The sequence below is a fragment of the Dendrobium catenatum genome, unplaced genomic scaffold (assembly GCF_001605985.2).
Source record: "Dendrobium catenatum unplaced genomic scaffold, ASM160598v2 fragScaff_scaffold_1554, whole genome shotgun sequence".
Lineage (NCBI taxonomy): Eukaryota > Viridiplantae > Streptophyta > Magnoliopsida > Asparagales > Orchidaceae > Dendrobium > Dendrobium catenatum.
Window position 1 is genome coordinate 7,982 of NW_021320016.1, and position 10,142 is coordinate 18,123.

Below are 10,142 nucleotides of genomic sequence, written 5' to 3' on the forward strand. Positions count from 1 at the left end.
CGCTAGAGCCATGCTTGCTGAGTATTCACTTCCAAAATACTTTTGGGCTGAAGTGGTTAACACAGCTTGTTATGTGTTGAATAGGGTGAATGTTAGAGCCAAACTAGATAAGACACCCTATGAGATCCTTAAGGGTAGGACACCCAATCTTTCCCACCTTCATGTCTTTGGTTGTAAGGTTTTCATTCACAACAATGGGAAGTCTTACTTGGGCAAATTTAATCCTAAATCTGATGGAGTGTTCTTGGGATATTCTAGTATTGGGAAGTCTTTTAGGGTGTTTAACAAGAGAACTTTGATGGTGGAAGAGACTACAAATGTAGTATTTGATGAGTCTGATCCTAAAAAACATAGAGTTGAGGATGATGATGATGTTGGAGAGGATACCACTGGAGTAGAAAATTTGGAGAATGAAGTAGGTCACTAAAACATTAAAGGAGTAGGAGATGTCACCCAAGGAGTAGAAAATATATATTTGGAGGAAAGGGTTGGAACTTCTTACACCTTGCCTAGAGATTGGAGATACTCTACAAGTTACCCCAAGTATTTGATCTTAAGAGACCCTTTTGATGAGTTAGGACTAGACATAGACTTAGGAAGGAGGTGAACAATTCTACCTTTGTCTCAATGACTGAACCCAGCAACATAAACCAAGCCCTTAATGATGAGTTTTGGATTTTAGCCAAGCAAGAGGAGTTGAATCAATTTGTTAGGAATGATGTTAGAGAGCTTGTAGAAAGACCAAAGGGACAAAGTGTAGTTGGAAAAAATGGGTCTTTAAGAACAAGGTAAATGATTCTAGAGTGGTGGTTAGGAATAAAGCAAGATTAGTGGCTAAGGGGTACAACCAGATAGAAGGGATAGACTTTGAGAAAACTTTTGCCCTTGTAGCTAGATTGGAAGCCATTAGAGTGCTATTAGCCTTTGCCTGTTATAAATGATTTAAACTTTTTCAAATGGATGTTAAGAGCACCTTTTTAAATAAAGAAATAAAAGAGGATGTGTTTATAGAATAACCTCTAGGTTTTGAGAGTTCCCAATTTCCAAATCATGTTTTTAAATTAAAAAAGGCTTTGTATGGTTTAAAGCAGGCACCTTAGAGCTTGGTATGAGAGTCTTAGCACATTCCTACTAGAAAGGGAGTTTGTTAAGGGGAGCGTAGACACCACCCTTTTTCTTAGGAAAGTTGGAGATGATTTTCTCATTGTTCAGATTTATGTAGATGACATACTTTTTGGGTCTTCTAATTAAAAACTTTATGATGCGTTCTCTAAAACAATCAGTAGAGAATTTGAGATGAGTTTGATGGGAGAGTTGTCCTACTTTTTGGGATTTAGTATAAAACAATTGGATGATGAAACCTTTCTTAATCAAATAAAATCTAAGCCAATTAATACTCCCATGACTTCTAGTGTTCCATTGGATAAGCACCCAAGTGGTAAGTCTGTTGATCAAAAGAAGTATAGAGGCAAGATTGGATCTTTACTATATCTGACTGCTAGCCGACCTGATATAATGTTTAATGTTTGCCTTTGTGCTAGATTTCAAGCTGACCTTAAGGAATCCCACCTAACTACAGTTAAGTGAATTTTTAGTTACCTTTTGGGGACCCAAAGCTTAGGGATTTGGTATCCTAGACACAGCACTTCTTTGAGATTTTTGGTTTTTCTGACTCTGATTTTGCAGGATGCAAGGTGGATGGAAAAATCACTTTAGAAACTTGTCAATTCATATGACAATCTTTGGTCTCATGGTCTAGTAGGAAGTAAAATTTAGTTGCACTCTCCACTGCTGAAGCTGAGTACATTGCTCTTGGAAGTTGTGTGGCCCAAGTCCTTTGGTTGAGACAACAGGAATTGGATTTAGGATTACCTGTAGGCACCATCTTAATTTTTTATAACAACACTAGTGCCATATGCATCACCAAGAATCCTATCCAACATTCCAGGACTAAGCACATTGACATTATGCATCAATTCATTAGGTACCATGTGACTAAAGAAGACATTGAGTTACACCATGTGACAACTGAAAATCAACTAGCTGACATCTTTACTAAACCACTGGCCTTCGACACTTTCAGCTCTTTAAGGACCAGATTAGGTGTGATTGAGATAAATGTATGAAATTGATCTTTTATTTGCTTTTCTTTTGCTCCTTGCTTTCTTTTCTTCTTTTTGTTTTACTCTTAGTTTTTGTTTGATTTATTTTACTTTCTTTTGTTTAGTTTTTCAAAATCATCGCTGAAATGATATCGTATGCCTTGTTCTTGCTTTTGAAAATTTATTGTCAGAGTTTTATATCTCTTTATCTATGAGATGGTAAAAATATTTCAATGATCATGTCTCTTTCTCTAACCTATTTTAGTGGCATAGTTCTCTTTTCTAATAAAAAATCTAGTTCAAATTAATAAATTGTGTATGAAATTAAGATCTTTTCTAAAACTTACTTAAGTAAATCTATCTTGTATTTATAATGATTAAAGCCTTTTTGTCACATCAAGATTCCTCATTACTCTTATCTTTGGTTATTGATTTTGTTTTGTGGACAGTTCTTCTCTATGTTAGAGAGAGAGCCCCTATTCTCTAATATCTAGAAGATATACTCACAACTAAGAATCCTTTTTAAAGGTTGTAAAAGAGAATGGAACTTGAAAAAAGAAAAAAAATTTGGCCAATGATGTCAACAAAAGATCACAATGACGCCAAATTGAAATATATATATATATATCAAAAAGAAAAAGATGCGCAAAGCACCAATCAATCGACAAGAGGCATAAAATGAGCCCACTAAAAGGCAAGCTCTTGTCTCTTTTCAAATCCTTTAAAAACTTAGAAGTTTTCATGTATCAAAGGCTTGATTTCGATTATTTTGCGATTGTGACAAATTTACTTTGGTTCATTATTCTATGAGATATTTTTTCTTAAACCAAGTTATGAAGGGATCCTTATCTCATATCTAATTGGTTTTCATTGATTTAGGACATTGATTTCAAAAGATGATTATACCCTAAAAGAAAGTCCGACATAAGGGTAACCATGATCGGATATTTTACCGTTCTTTGGATTGTAGATGATATTAACTCATTAACTCTTAAGTTTTTTAAAAAATCAATCACATGGAATGCTACATCATATTCATGCCTTGAAAAAAATGGTCTTTTGATTTTCTTTCTTCGTTCCCTCCTCCTTTTTAAGATTTCAAAAGGGGGAGTAGTTTAGGATGTTTCCTTACACTTTCGATTCCATAGTTTACACTACTGTTTTAAAGTAATTATCATATTGTTTTGTCATCTTTAAAAAGGTGGAGATTGTTGAAAATTCAATTTCATGGACTATGTTTTGATGATTGGCAAACACTCTTTCTTTTCTTCAACTGCCTATTACTACTAACATTTTCAGGATTCAAAGATCGGACGAAAATCAGAATCAGCTCAAGACTGGGTAGATTAGGATTGAGTCAGTCTATAATTTTCTTTTTTCTTTTTTGAGTAAATTGTAATTGCTTTAAGTGACTAATGTTAAGTAACCATACACACACACACACACACTTGAGAGATTTAGAACTTGTGTTTTTACTCACATTGGCCCAGACGATATTTATATCATCCTGGACGATCAAGTTCAAAACAGAAGATCTAATCAGGATTTCTTAGTTAAGGCAGTCGTAATTAACTAATTGGCCTAGACGATACCTGTATCAGCCAGGACGATATGCTCAATATAGAAAGAAATTTCCGCCATGATCATTTTAGGTATTATGTATTTTTGGAAATTGGCCAGGACGATTATTTGATCTGCTTGAACGTTATTGTATAATTATACTTAAATTGATCCGACAATCATGGGAGTAATTAAGGATGATTGATATGATCACTTCATCCTAGATGATCGCAAGATCAGCCTGGACGATCCATTCAAAAACTGATGGTTACTCCTGGCCGATTTGGATCGGACAGCTCAAATTTAGGTCGATGCTTTGGATGATTTTCCTCTGATTTGAACTGATCGGCCGGGACGATCAAGCAAATTTTTAATCGTCCAGTTTACATTCAGGGAGATGCTCTAGTCAAACTTATGAGATTTATACTAATAGGCCAAGATGATTTACATATCGTCCTGGATGATAAAGTCGGCAACTTGCAATTAATCAGCCCCTTTGAAGCTCTTCTATTTAAGAGCTCTTATTCAACATTTTTTATCATCCTTGGCTGCTATCTTGACGTGAGAAAACCTAAAGGAGAGAGAGAGAGAGGGAGAGAGAGAGAGAGGATCATGTGAGGGGGAACTTGTGAGGGGATTCACAAGGGTTGCTCCAAGCATTGTACCACTAATTCTTCCATAGAGTCTCTTATCCTTGGAAGGGTTGGGACAGGTAAGTTTTAGCAAGTGATCGTGGTTCTCTGCCTGGTTCAGGAGGAAGCAAAAAAAGTTGAGTTCTTTGCCTTGCCGGGTGTGGAAAAAAAGAGGTGTTTTTTGTGAGGGCTTCTCCACCTAGCTGTGGGGGCTAAAGGAGAGTCACGTTGGTAGTGCAATACTCGGAGGGCGCCTCCGGGGAGTGAACGTAGGTCGAGTTGACATAACCACTATAAACCCTTATGTTCTTATTTTTACTGCTTCCGCAATTATTTTCTTTCGCACTTATTTTTGTGGTGATTTGGTTTGTGATAATCATTCTTTTTGCTTAAAGAAATTTTTAAATGCCAATTCACCACCCACCCCACCCCCCACTTGGTTAGCCTCAGGCCAGTTCTATAAGGCTTAACATCCCTAACGAAGTTTCAAATTAAATACGAAAAAAAGCCGTAGAAAAAAAATACAAAACTTTATAGTGGTTCAGTCAACTTGACTTATGCCCACTTCTTCGATGCACCCTTTGAGTACTGAAATAAACTCATTGACTCTCCTTTTTCCCCCACAGTAAGGTGGAGAAGCCTGTACAAAACCTCCTTTCTACTGACATCAGTGAGTCAGAGAACCCAACTCATTTTGCTTCCTCTTGAAGCAAGTAGATAACCTTTATCGATTGCTGAAGTGAACCTCTCTCAAACCTCCAAGAATAAAGGACGATGATCAGAGAAGACAGCTTGGATCCTTTCTTGGCTCAATCTTTATGAAACCCCTCATAAACTCCCCCTCACAAGATCCTCTCTCTCTCTCCCTTTCTCTTCCTCTCCTCTAGGCTCTCTCAGGTCAAGACAGTAGCAAAAGATGAGCTCTTTGGTAGAACAAGAGCTCTTAAATAGAAGAGTTTTGGAATAGCCCTTTATTTAAATAAATTAATATTATCTTCCAGGCCGATATGGATATCATCCTGGACGTTCAACATAAGCTTAGCTCAATCAGCTCGAACAGTTTGGGATGATTAGAATATTTTTCTTCATATCGTCCAGGCCAATAATATATCATCCTGTATGATTAGTACAAATTAAAGAACATTGTCCTAATAATCGCACTGAATGGATGTCTAGACGATGAAAAAATAGCTTGATCGTCCAGGATGATTTCATGATCGTCCCAGACTATTAGTTTAAATCAGTGAAAATCATCCAGAGCATCGCCCTGAATAGAAGCTGGCCGATGTCAATCGTCCAAGAGATCATCCCGGATGATCCTGTAATCATCCAAGATGATGTGATTGTGTAATCAACCCTTAATTTCTTTTCTTAATTAGTAGATTAATTTAGGCATAATTATGCTGCATCGTTCAGGATGATGTTTTGGATAATGTTCAAAAATAAAGAATACTTAAATAGATTTGGCAGCTGATTCTTTTTGATTTGAGCCTATCATCCTGACCAATACTAATATTATCTAGGAAGATGTGCTTAATGACAATTGTCTTAACCAGGATTCCCTAATTAGGGTTTCTATTTTTGAACAGATAGTCCAGGATGATTTATGGATCATCTTGGACGATGTTACAAAAAATAATAAACACTATGAAACAGTCAAAAATTCTCCCAAAGTGTGTGTGTGCAAGATTACTTAGCATCAGGAACCATATCTTTTACAATATACTCAAGAAAGGAAAAAAATTACAAACTAACTCAGACCTAATCTACCCAATCTTGAGCTACCTTGAGTTGCTCTCGATCTTATGGACCTGAAATGTTAGTGGGCAAGGAAATTGTAGAAAAAAATAAATGTTTGCTATCATCAAAATTTTAATCCATATAATCAGATTTGCAACACCTTTAACCTACTTTTAATTTAAAGGATTTTATATTTTTTGATATTTTTCAGATCAAATTTATGTTTTAGTTATCGAAAAATGTGAATAAGTTTATATTGACAAAAATTTTATAGTGTAACTTTTTGTATGTTATACAAATCAAGATTATGAATATTATGAGTATTTATTTAAGATTTTTTATTAGTGATTTTAAAAATATAATAATTTCTATCTACCTCAAAATTTACTTTGACCTCTAAAAATAGTGGTATAATACAATAAAAGTTTCAAAACATTATTTTATACAATTCTTGATTTTTTGTTAATTTTCTCAAAATATGCATTTTTACCTAATATAAATTCTTCATTGTATACCATTATGACAATTTAGCATCTTCTTAATCAAATTCAATTATGCATTATTTGATGCAATACATTAAAAATAGATGTGGATATGTGCTTGAGTAATAAATGGACACTATTATTGGTATAATATTGTGCTAATAGCATTTGTGTGTGAAATAAATAAGTAAATTCTTATTGATCTCTTGGTTGTAGATTGATTGAACTATACATAAGGGTGGGATGACGAGCTTTCCTTTAAATACTTTAGTTTGATGTTATCCTCTACTAATTCATGTGACACACTAATTGAGAGTTATAAGAGATGATTATTATCCCAATGGGAAAAGAGTGAAGACTCTATTTACTAAGCTAATGTTTTACTAACACTGATACTTACACTAAAAACCATCATGATAAGCAGGACTTCTTACTTGTTTAGTGTGACTACTAAATCATATGTTACTGAGGCATTGTTCTTATTATTATATGTATTTATTATTATTGCATGAATTTTTTATTATTGTGTTATTCTACTACTCCTGCCATTACATTATTATGGTTACTGATACTATTTAATACTACTGATTCACTATACTAATATTAAGCATGTGATATAGTGAGCACATGATATAGAATGTCTGGATAGCTTGTATACATTCTGGTATCATTTTACTACATTAATTAAAATTCAATATTCTTTACTAAAGTTTTGATTTGATACTTTATATGATTAATGTACTAATTTGTATTATAAATATGATGATTAATTTATAGATTTGACCCTTGTACTGGTTTATTGCTTCACTGGCTTCTGTACTATAGTGTTTTTCTATTTAATTTTATAATTTCTATATTAATTCAATGGTCATATGGATAGAACTACTATGATTTAACTATTGACATGTATATTGCTCCTTTATCGTACTTTGAATTTATTTGTAGGTTTTGGTGACCTGCTGAGCATTTTAAGCTCATTATATGTGATTAAATGATTTCAAGTTAGGGCAAGGGAGTAGGAGTGTGAGGCTAGTAAGGTTTATTCACGTTCAATTTCTTTTTGTTCTAGTTATTGACATAATAGTTATGATATTATTATATTTATCGAGAGTAGTGTATACAATTTTTTGGTAATGAATATAAATGTGGACATAGATGTTTTAAATTATAAAATTTATTTTGTTATTTAATAGTAATATATGATATTGGATAGATCTTGTTGTATTTACTAAAAGATAAGAATAATTATTCCAATTTAGATTTTGGGGCATCACACTTGGCTTGACTAAGCAAGAACTCAACCAAACTCGACTCATTTACCCACTCAGTGGTGATATTAAGGTATGTAGAAGATTTGATGATATTTTCAAGTTTGGTATATCTTTTAATTTTAAAGTGTTGTTGATTTTTTGCAAATAAAAAACTCTTAAGTTCTTAGTCAAGCTTGGTCTTATCAAAATTTTGATACATTTGCACATTTGTTAATTTGCGTGGCTTAAAAGAACTAATTAAAAAATGAAAATGCTAATTGAATCCCTTAGTATCCTCTGAAACTGGAAGCACATTTAAGGCTTCCTTTGGGATGGCTTTCTCATTGCTTCTTAAAGCAGTTTGTTAGTTAAAAAAAAAAAAATTTGTACTAGCTACTTTACGAAGTAGTAAGAAAGTTATCCTAAATGAAACCTAAAATTATGAGGAAATGTTGAAGTGGTGGTTTTAAATGCGTTGAAAGCAAAAGGTCTTGATTTTAATCATTTTGGAGGAAACTTAAGTAGCAAAAAAAAAAAGATTTTCTAAAATTACCTTTTGAATGATACTGATAGTTGGTAAAATAAGGATGAAATACGGCTTATCCATACAAAGAGATTAAAATTATGTCAATATATTTCTTAATATTTGTTCAAGATAATTTTATTACTATTTTGTTTTGTAAATTTCAATTATAGATATATTTGACTACTATTTTCTTGTAGCTTTAAAAAAAAATCTATGCTGAAATGTTTTTTTTTTCTTATGGTAGCTTTAAAAAAATTACTTTGCCAAATAACTTTAATAGCCACTTTTCCAAATTATAATGTCATCCCAAATAGAACCTAAATTTAAATATTTATATAAGATCTTCTTATAACTTTTAATAATTATAAGAAGAATCATTTTAAAATTTTATTTAAATTAATTAAGAAAAATTGATAAAAGAAAATAAAAATTATAATCTAAATTATATTCGAACTATTAAATATGTTAAAATAAGATTATTTTCCTTGAAATTAGCTCTTATTTTATGTTAAACTTTAAAGATGACATATATTGCAATTCTTTATTCTTTGAAATTTTAAATTTAATAAAATATCATAAAAACTATCACAGAAATATTATTTTGAAAATAAATTTATTTTTATTAATGTTTCAATATAATAATTAGAAGAGTCCATGATATTAAAGTTAGAACATATATTCAATTTTTTGAATAGATATTACTTGATGCTTTTATTAATTTTAGATTTTAAAAAAAGAAACATTATTCTTTGTTAAATAAAATAAAATATAAACATTGAGTTTAGTTTTTTTTTTTTTTTTTTTTTTTTTTTTTTTTTTTTTTTTTTAATGTGTGTGCTTCATGTAGCTGGATTAGGAGTACTTCTAGTAGGTGAGTGGCATTGACTGTTTATAGATATTATAAACAAGTGATCTCAGGTAAGGTGAATGAACTCTGGGGCTTAGAGGAATGTATGGATGATTATGCCTTAACCTAGCCTATTAGAATGAATATTCATACGATGATCCTTTTGAAGAGAGTGGTCATGACTCTACGAGTTGGGCCAACCAGTCTATTGTGACGTTGTGATTTTCTTGGGTGATTCCAAATATTCGGTGACATGATCACTTTGGTTGAATATGTTGACTAAGACTGATTACTCTATTAGGTACATATGAACCACTTATAAGAATATGTATAAGTATATAGGTTAAATGCTTCGAAAATGGTTTCTTTGGATGAAGTGGTAGTTCTCTAGAGTGGAATCATGTGGGCTTCCTTTAGATTTAGTTTTCTACTTTGTTGATATTTTTTTTAATGTTCCTTTTAGTTGTATTTTGGTAGAATGGAAATAATATTTTTTTTTTGTTGAGGAAAATAAATATCAATTGAAATGTGGTTTAGCCTTAAAAAGGATTAAAATTATCATCATATATTAATTAGTTTAACTCCTTATCTAAGATTTATTTATAGCTTTTAATAATTACAAAAAGAATTATTTTCTAATTATTTTTTATATAAATTACAACAAATAAAGAAAATGAAAAGAAAATACATAATCTAAATTAAATTAAATTTATAATAAGATAAAAAATAAAAAAAGTATCTTGAAATTAGCTCTCATTTTATTTTAAGCTTTTTTTTAAATTCATGTATAAAAATAGAGATTAAATACATAGCTAAAGCATAACAGAGCAGAGAAGTTCTTGTATTTCAGATTCATTAACTTATGTAGCTACATTGAGAGTATTAATAAAAGATGAGGAAGAGGATAAATAGATTCAAAATCTAGCCATTGAAGTAGGATCTCCATGGACTATTGTTATGCTATTAGTTGATTTCTTTTACAGGTGGCTAAATCATTTTCCTT